Source organism: Scylla paramamosain, chromosome 15 (genome assembly GCF_035594125.1).
Source record: "Scylla paramamosain isolate STU-SP2022 chromosome 15, ASM3559412v1, whole genome shotgun sequence".
NCBI classification, from domain to species: domain Eukaryota; kingdom Metazoa; phylum Arthropoda; class Malacostraca; order Decapoda; family Portunidae; genus Scylla; species Scylla paramamosain.
The window spans coordinates 9,928,512-9,938,511 of NC_087165.1; the positions used below are offsets into that span (position 1 = coordinate 9,928,512).

General features: G+C 41.5%; 1 long non-coding RNA gene across 2 annotated transcripts in view; it reads left to right on the top strand.

Annotated features, from left to right (window-relative positions):
- Window positions 1-4,856, top strand: part of LOC135107402 (uncharacterized) — an 83,439-nt gene extending 78,583 nt beyond the window's left edge. For both annotated transcript variants that reach the window (XR_010271765.1, XR_010271764.1), the window contains one exon: window positions 4,612-4,856. This is a non-coding gene — a long non-coding RNA (uncharacterized LOC135107402). The remainder of the gene's footprint in view (window positions 1-4,611) is intronic.
- Window positions 4,857-10,000: the final 5,144 nt, after the last annotated feature.

Genomic DNA, 10,000 nt, shown 5'->3' on the forward strand with positions numbered 1-10,000 from the left:
TTTAATTAGAGGGGTGACGATGATGAATGTAGCGGGATGGTGGTGGTTGCAGTGGTGGTGATGGTGGTGGTGGTGGTGGCGGTGGCGGTCAAGCGGCTGAATGGACTAAACTTAATATCTTTCCCACGAACTGTTGTATAATCATTCCTGAAGCAGATCCCCACCATGAGGGACGCCAGGATGTTTATGGCATTTATGGCATAAGGTCAAGGAGCCTGTTTTCTCTGCTTTCTTTTTACCATTCACTGTCTTCTTCCGCGAATGTGACGTTGGAGTGACTGCCGCCCTTCACGTCCACCAGTGGGATAAAATAACACATATGGATTCCCATTTGAAGAATACTGGCATTAGTTTCTTCTCTTTGTGGAGGAAATGTCTTCTTGTTTTCCTTTCGCGCCAAGCATGAAACGCTTCCAGTTGTTTCTGTCCCTTGCATCTCCATCCGTGATTCCAATCCTTTGCAATCTACCGCAATTCTATCTCACTCTCTGTCTTCTCCCGTTGCAAAGGAGGCATGTCATTTTTAGTGTCCGAAGAAAACTGACCAGTTGATATTCTTTGCCTACAGAGTATCTCTCCATTTAAGAAAAGAACACTGCATTTCATTTAGCAAAAGATGTTTGTTTTCTCTCTGAGTCTGAAGAATACTGACTCTAGTTCATATCCTTTGTTTGGAGAATATTTTCCAGCGTAACTAAAGTTCATCTTTGCTAGCAGGATACTTTTCCAGTTAACAAAGGAATAATATTGGGATTCGTTTAGCAAAGGAGACGCATCGTTTTCTCTGAAGAATACTGACTCGACTTCTTTTCCTCTGCTAGGAGAATATCTTTTCAGTTAACGAAGAATATTGGAAGAGAGATACAGATTGTACAGTTGTTTTGTCGTACCCTTGGTGGAGAAATATACAGACATCACAGAAAAAGACACGTATACTTTCCACTGTTGGACGAAAACAGTTATATAGAAATTTGTAGTACGTCACTGAGGAAAGAATCATTTTACGACATTCCATAAGTGAAGAAGAAGGATATTCCACGGCAGAAAAAAATATACGAATTGCTGCCATTCCGTCACGAGGTAACGCCTGTAAAGAAGACTCCAGTACACGAGAGAAAAAGTTAAACAAACATTTTACTACACAAGAACAAAAAAATAACACTTCGCCAGAAGAAAAAAAAAAAAGAAAAGAAAAAAAAAGGAAATTTCAATGCAGAATAAAAGTTTAACATTACAGTAAAAAAAGAAAAAAAAAAATGAAAACTCGGCGTCTTTCATCCAAACACACAAAAATAGTAACAAATAAATCCGATTTGAAAACATGTAAATAAAATGTATCAGTGAAGCTCCAAACTAAAAAAAAAAAAAATATATATACCTTGAAAAATTCCTTTACACAAAGAAAAAATAAATAAAATAAATAAATAAATAAAAATGAATAAATAAATAAATAAATAAAATAATAAATAAAAAAAATAATAAATTAAGATAAATAAATAAAAAAAATAAAATTAAATTAAACCTACCGACACACATTCACAGAGTACAACGACAAAATAATAAACTTCAATTCAAACAAAAAATTAACCAAGTCACTGAAGCTTAAAACATCACAAAAAAGTAACTCAAATTAATTAGAACGCGAATCACGATTGCGCGTGTGACAAATTGCTTGAGTTACTCTGTTGTTAAAACTCTTGACTGTGTGGAGCAGGGAAAAGAGGAGGAGGTAGGAAGCAGAGACCAAGGAGCAGAGAGAGTAGAGAACAGAGGGCAGAAACCAGGAAACAGAGAGCTTAGAAAATAGAGAGCAAAGAGCAGGAAGCAGAGAGCAAGAAGCAAGAAATAAGAAGCAGAGACCAGTGAACAGAAAACAGAGAGAATAGAGAACAGGGAATAGAGACCAGATACCAAGAAACAGGAGGTATTAACACTGAGCAGAGAAAGCAGGGAACAGAAACCAGAAAATAGAAAACAGAGAAGAGGAGAGAAAACGGGGAACAAAAACCAGAGACTAGGAATCAGGGAAGAGGAAACAAAGAGCAGAACAGGACAAAAATCTTCCTGTCAGTCATTTAACCGAGTGACGAGTTGGCTGACCCGAGCTGCTTTCCTGCACACGACGCGGCGATCCGATGAAGCGATGCAGTGTTTGATTGATCCCCGGAGTGACAAGTGCATCTGAGGCTGGACGGGCTGACTGAGGAAGTGTGACGTGCCTGAAGGGTGCTGGGGAGGGGAAAGGAAGCAGTCTTACTGGTTCATTGACTGACTGGCTAGGTGACTAATTGGTTGTGATTTATTGAGCGACTGAGTGACTGAAGAAGAGAGTGAGTGAGTGAGTGAGTGAGTGAGTGGCTGACTGACTGACTGACCGACTGATGGATTAAATATAGTGACTTAGAATGAGTTACAGACTGACAGACTGAAAAACTGAGTGAGTGAGGGACTAACTGACTAACGGATTAACAAACCTACCAACTAACAAAACAAACTCACCAGCTAATTGGTTCATTAACTGATCACTGACATGCAAACTGACCCATTAACTCATTAACTAATTGACAAAATGTAACCCAAAGTAAAAAAAATAAATAAATAAAATAAGTAAGGAGTGAATGCTTGTTATTTCACAAACTTACCACAATTGAAGTGCAAAATGAAGGTAATTTATGTTGTAGAAAGTAAAAGAAAAATTAGATTATTATAGAATGCATTGTAGAGGGGAAAAGATGGTTAAATGTACTATAATATAGAAATAACAAGACCGTACGTAGATTTTTCACAGAGAGTAGTGTAAACACGTAAAGTGACCACATTTTTATTTTATTTATAGAGTGGATGTTTGTAATCGGGTGGCAGGAGGAGGAGGAGGAGGAGGAGGAGGAGGTGGAGGAGAAGGAGAAGGAGGCCGCGTGAGAAAGTGTTACGTAGGTGCAGGAGAGAGAGAGAGAGAGAGAGAGAGAGAGAGAGAGAGAGAGAGAGAGAGAGAGAGAGAGAGAGAGAGAGAGAGAGAGAGAGAGAGAGAGAGGAGGGAATACAGACCGAAGGAAGGGTCGGAGGGAAGGAAAATAGGGGAGGAGGGAAGAGCAGGGAGGGAGAGGGAGGGAAGGCTGACAGCAAACAGGCGCGCTGACAGCAAAGTTATCTCCAGAACGCAGCACTCGCCTCTCAACCAAGACACTTCCTGATAACGTCAACCCGCCAGGCACACCCTTGCTGCACACACACACACACACACACACACACACACACACACACACACACACACACACACACACATACACACACACTTCGTTTTCCCATTTCCTGCTCCCGTTTTTCTTCTCCTTTTGTTTCTTTTCGTCCTTTCATTTATTCATTTTACTTTTCTCTTCCTCTCAACCTTTCCCCTCCTCCTCCTCTTCCTTCTCTTCCTTCTCCTCCTCCTACTCATCCTGTTCTCCATTTGCTTCTTTTAATCGTTTCCTTTTCACAATTTACTTTCCGTCTCTTTCTCCTTTTCTCCTTTTCCTCATTTATTCTTTGTCTTTTCCTTTTTCCCCATTTAGATTTTTCGTTTCTGTTACTTTTTTTTTTATCAGTTTCCTACTCCTCTTCTTCATCTTTTATTTCTTTTCGTCTCTTTCTTTTCACCATTTGCTTTTCTCCCATCTTTTTCCTTCCTCTTTCCTCTCTCTCCGTCATTTCCCATCCCTCCCGCCCTGTCCCCTTTCCTATTCCAGCTCCTCTGTTTTCAATCCTTTCCTCTCTCTATTTATTTTTTTTCCTATCCCTTCTTTTCTCCATATCTTCCCTTTCACTGTCATTTCCTTTCTTGCCCTCCCCCTCCCTGTTGCTTCATTCCCCTTCTCACTCTTCTTCACTTTCACATAACCTTTCCCCCTTTGTGACCTTCTTTCCTTTCCCTCCCTTCCGTCTTCCTCCTTCATTAGTCCTTTAATCTGCCCTCCCTTTCTTCTCAAGTGTATTTTCTTCTTTTCTGTTTTTAGTTTAGCAGTTATTTCTTCTTCCCTCATTTCTCTTTCTTCCCTCTTCTCCTTCTATGTATTCACTGATATTCTTTCCCCTAATCATCTCTTCCTTCCTATATACGTATAATGTTTAAAAGAGTTGACAGATTTATAGGTGGGAATGATAAGTTTAAATAGGTAAGTTTGTTTCATACAGGGACTGCCACGTGTAGGCCTGATGGCTTCTTGCAGCTTCTCTTGTTTTCTTACGTTCTTAGGCCTTTTATGTACATTCAGTCAGCAAAATTACTGCATCAGGGTTCATAAAGTTAAGTAGACTCCTCACCTTTATTGACTCGAGAAGCTAAGCACCACATTCCTTATTGCACTGGTGATCCTCTGTAAAAGTCGAAATCTCTCCTTGCTTATCAAAACATAAGTGAGCGGAGGCTGGGTGGTTAAGATAGATACTACTGTCAAATGGGCATTCTCTTAGGACTGGTATTTCTAAACCGATTTGCTCTCTCTCTCTCTCTCTCTCTCTCTCTCTCTCTCTCTCTCTCTCTCTCTCTCTCTCTCTCTCTCTCTCTCTCTCTCTCTCTCTCTCTCTCTCATGACGATTATTGGTTGGTTTTTTATGGATTTTTTTTTTTCACAGGTGGTGGAGAATACTCACTAAGCTGTCACTGCATTGGACCATAAAAACACCATTGAAAACCTCCATGACTTTTGGGAGCATTTTCAAAGGCCACAGAGATTACTAGTCGGGTTTTCATGCATGTTTTATCCCTTGACGGTACAGAAATGTTGTCAGACTATCACTAGAATCATGAATGCACTAACTGAAAACCTGCATAACATTCAGGAGTATTTTCAAAGGCCACATAAATGACTGATCGAGTTTTCGTGAGTGTTTGTTTTCCACTGGTAGAGCAGAATCCTTGTCAAACTATCACTAGAACCAAGAAAAAGAGCATTGAAAGCCTCCATAACTTTCTAGAATATTTTCAAAGGACACATAGATGATCACACGGGTTTTCATAATGTTTTATTCATTGGTAGTGCAAAATCCTTGTTAAACCTTCACTAAAACCATGAACACACAGTTGAGAACCTCATAACTTTCAAGAGTATTTTGAAAGGTAACAGGCTTTTCATGGATATTTTTCACTTGAATGTGTAGAACCCTTGTTAAACTATCACTAAAACCATGAAGACCTTAATGAAAGCCTCCACTACAGTCCCTTTGAAAGCAGTTGCGATAGGACGCTGAAAAACGTTTAAGAATCATCAGGTATGTCACATCGCGGACAGCAAGTCTAGTTGATGTGTCATAGAGGCTCCCCAACCCTTCCCTTCCCCTCGTATATTAGCAAACGTCACGGCCTCTGTAAACCATTTCAGCCAGATGGTCAGACGTCAGATGCCCCTCAAGCCGCCACCGCCGTAATCTTAAAGCTTACATAAGGTTGATCTATTTATGTATTCTCATTTCACATGCGCGCTCACGTCTCTACGTCTGATCGTCTGTCTGTCTGTCTGTCTGTCTGTCTGTCTGTCTGTATCTTTATTTCAGTTTGTCTGTATTTGTTTCTGTCTCTCTGTCTGTCTGTCTGTATCTCTATCTTTGTTTCTCTCTCTCTCTCTCTCTCTCTCTCTCTCTCTCTCTCTCTCTCTCTCTCTCTCTCTCTCTCTCTCTCTCTCTCTCTCTCTCTCTCTCTCTCTCTCTCATGACATTAATAATTTCCATATTTGTTTTCTGCATGACTGAGTTATTGGATGTAGTTTATTATTAAAGAAAATATATTCCTGCACATTAATTGTCATAGGTCGTGGGAGTGATGAAAGTCTTGAACATAAATATTTTGTTTTCTCTCCTTGGCGGTGTCCCTCAAGGCTCACTCCTGCACTGTATTACTGGTAGATGTTGCTATAAATTTCTTCCCAGATTTGTTGACCGCATGAAGTATTCAGTGGTGACAGGGCAAGGGGTCGAGTCAAGGTCTTTGCTTGGCTTCAGATACAAGACGTGGGAGTGGCCTGTGGGACCGGAGATGCCATTCACCTGAACCTAAGTCAAGTTTTTCATTCACTTATCGTGGGAAGAAAGCATAACGTCCACTTGTACATTGTGTGGGATATTCATAGATAGATGGATAGACAGATAGATGGATGAATAAATATATTTTTACGTAAGAGGGAATCTGACCAAAGGCAATAATAAAGCTAAGATATAAATAAATGAATAAAGAGGCCTACTGAAGGTGCCAGTCCCTAAAGAGTGCAAAGGAATATTAAAGAAAATGATTAGTGTCTTTAAATCTCCCTCTTGAAGGATTTAAAATCATAGTTTTATTGACAGCAGTTGATATTTCAAATACATTATAATCAACTATTTTCAGGTTGTGCATAGCTTGTGAAAACTCTTAACAAATATATTAACTTTAGTGTCCCATATGTTTTGTTACAGATTCTTGCAACTTCCTTTAATCTCTTATGATCTTATATAGCACCACCTTTGGAGAAATCTAAACAACTATTCGAAAAATCTCACCTGCATTTCCCGTCATTTTAAAGTCCATAACTACTAACAGATACACATTTCCGTCAATATCTGGTGGGAAAAAAAGGAAAGAGAATGAAGATCCAGCATCCACCTATCCCGTTGCTTCCTGGAAACGTTTCTTCAGGACAAGCTCGTGCAGGAATGGAGCAGCCCAGCCTCCCGTCACCTGGACACCTGCTGGCTGACATGACGCAATTAACCTGTTAGGGATTCATTCGAAGGTCACTTTTCAGATAAATACCTGTTTTGTGTTGGAAGTGTTACTGGTATGGTTAAGTGATCAGTGACAGTTATTTCCTCTCTCTCTCTCTCTCTCTCTCTCTCTCTCTCTCTCTCTCTCTCTCTCTCTCTCTCTCTCTCATAATTAATCCATTTTCTTAACCCAAAGAACAAAATAATCACATAAACACAAACATTTCTCTCTATTCAAATACTAGTGTCATTTCCTGCATGTTCCTTTCCTAATCATTCTTTCCTCTCACTCCACTCTTCTCTCCTAATCCACAAAGAACAAAACCACATAAACAAAATCTTCTTTCTATACAAGTACAAGTGTTATTTCCTGCATGTTCACCCCCTCGCCTTCCATTCCCAGCTCACTCGTCTCTCCACTCAGTCCTGCTCCCCTCACGACCACCCGCTCCCCACACTGGAAGGGATTATGGTACAAGTGATAGGCGTGTTATGACGATTAATGTGATGGCCGCGTGATGGGTAAGCGTTAATATCCCTCTCCTTCTCGCCCCTTACTCTCTCCCTCCCTTCACTCTCCCTATCTCACTGCCCTCTCTTTTCTGCTTCTCTCCCTCTCTCCCCTCCGCAATATACACCTTCCTTACCCCTCATCCCCTCTCTTCTAGTTTCTCTCTCTTTCCTCTCCTTCTTTCTTTCTCTCTCTCTCTCTCTCTCTCTCTCTCTCTCTCTCTCTCTCTCTCTCTCTCTCTCTCTCTCTCTCTCTCTCTCTCTCTCTCATGGTATGAATGAGCAATGTCAATAGAGATTATCACGCTTCACACACTCTTAATGAATTCCTCCTCCTCCTCCTCCTCCTCCTCCTCCTCCTCCTCCTCCTCCTCCTCCTCCTCCTCCTCCTCCTAAACCTAATCCTATTCTTCCTCCTTCTGATCCTCCTCATGATTTTGTTTAGCTTCTTCCTGTGGACTTCCATAATTTTAATAGAGAGAGAGAGAGAGAGAGAGAGAGAGAGAGAGAGAGAGAGAGAGAGAGAGAGAGAGAGAGAGAGAGAGAGAGAGAGAATGGGTTATTGGTTCTTTGTGTTCTTGCTTTGTCCGTCTATCCGTCTGTCTGTCTGTCTATTTATCTATCTGTCTATCTATCTATCTATCTATCTATATCTGTCTGTCGGCTTGTGTATATTCTTTTCCTGGTATTTCTCTCTCTCTCTCTCTCTCTCTCTCTCTCTCTCTCTCTCTCTCTCTCTCTCTCTCTCTCTCTCTCTCTCTCTCTCTCTCTCTCTCTCTCTCTCTCACACACACACACACACACACACACACACACACACACACACACGAACTCAACAAAAAAGGTAAATACACAGATAAAATTTGCCCTTTAATGTACAACATATGGAATTCATGGTGAGAGAGAGAGAGAGAGAGAGAGAGAGAGAGAGAGAGAGAGAGAGAGAGAGAGAGAGAGAGAGAGGGAGGGAGGGAGAACAAGAGCGGAACATATTGAGGGACTGACAAATTAAATTCCCGCGTATTGGTGCACGTGCGGGGCAAACACGTGCGAGGAGGGCCACGTGCAGGGCGGCTACGCGTTTGGGGGGAAGGGGAAGGAGGGAGGTGGGGAGGGAAGAAGGGGCTGGTGGGAGGAGGCGATGAGAAGGATAGTTAATGAATTTATAAATACCGGAACGTTTCTGTTCCCACTTTTGTTGACAAGTGTTATTACGGTGGTGATGGTGGTGGTGGTGGTGGTGGTGGTGGTGTGTTGTGGTTCTCTGTCGTCTTTTTTTTAGGGAGCGAGAGAGAGACAGACAGACAGACAGACACAAAACAAACAGTAATTAAATCAGCCAAACAAAAAGATTAACCGAGAACAGGAAGGTGAGAGGGTCCACCTGCACCTCCACTAATTGGCTGGAGGTGAGAGCCAGTGAGCCGCTGAGCCACAACTCCTCCCTCATCTCTTCCCCCAACCCTTGCCTTCCCTTCTCGGCCGTGCACTTTAGTTTCCATTCCTTGTCTTTCTATCCCTCTTTCCTTGATTTTCTTGTCCTGTGTCCTTACTTATCCACAATGTCTCTCTCTTCATTCCTTGTCACACGTGTTTCTATTCCACTTTCATTAACTTCTGTATCTTTACTAACCCACAAATGGTCTCTTCTCTTCATTCCCAAACGCATCTCTTTCATTCTCTTGTTCCTCCTCTTCTGCTCTATATTATGGTCCGTTGCTTTGGCGTCTTACATCAACCAGTCAGTCAGTCGGTCAGTTGGTTGGTAAGTCAGTCTGTCAGCAGGTCATTTATTCACTCAACCAGTCAGTCAATCAGTCACTCAGCTAGTCTGTCAACCTAGCACCTAGATTTCCCTTCTTCCTTCTTCTAATTTTTATTCCTCCTTCCCTCTTAACACTCCTTTCCTCATCACATCCCTTCCCTCATCACATCCCTTCCCTCCATCTCCCTTTCTCCCTCCCTTCTCTCCCAACACCCTTTTCCTCTTCTCCCTCCCCAGTCACACTCTACGTAATCAGTTTCACTTGACACCGTCTCTCCAAACACACCACACCACACCACACCACACCGCACCACACCATACCATACTATAACCATCCCCAATATCTCACACACAACACCACACAACTATGCACTATATCCTAGATTAAACCTCTTTGATAACACTATACAACTGTTCAGTACACCTGCAACCCACACTAGACTTAAGCACTGTTCGTATATCACACCTCTGTCTTACGTCTTATTCATATGCTTTACTACTGGTATTGCTCCATATTTACCACCTTCCTCTCCCTCAGACAGTAACGGCTGCTCTCGTCCAGGGTCGTCAAAGCGGATCAATCTTCTTCAATGCACTCGGTCGTCTGATCCTTCCTCACTCACACTCATTACAAGGATGACTTCTTTCACTGTATTCATAAACCTTCTCTTAGGTTTTCCTCTTTTTCTTCCCCCGGGTAGATTTATCTCCACCATCCTCCTCCCACACACCCCTCGTCTCTCCTCTTGAGACCACCTCAGTTTCGCCTCTCTGGCTGTGATGGGCTGCATAATTAAAATCGTTCAGGTTGAAGTGATTGGGCTTAATTACAAAATAGTTCTTTGAGTTAACAGGTACCTTGTTTTTTAGCAGGACTTTTATTATTAGACTCATGGAAAGTTAGTCTTTTTATACTACATTATAAAAAAAAATAAATAATTTGAACTAGTATTGATATTTTTTTGTCTTTCATAATATATCGTAATAACAATGGGAAAAAATAGTGAAAAAAAT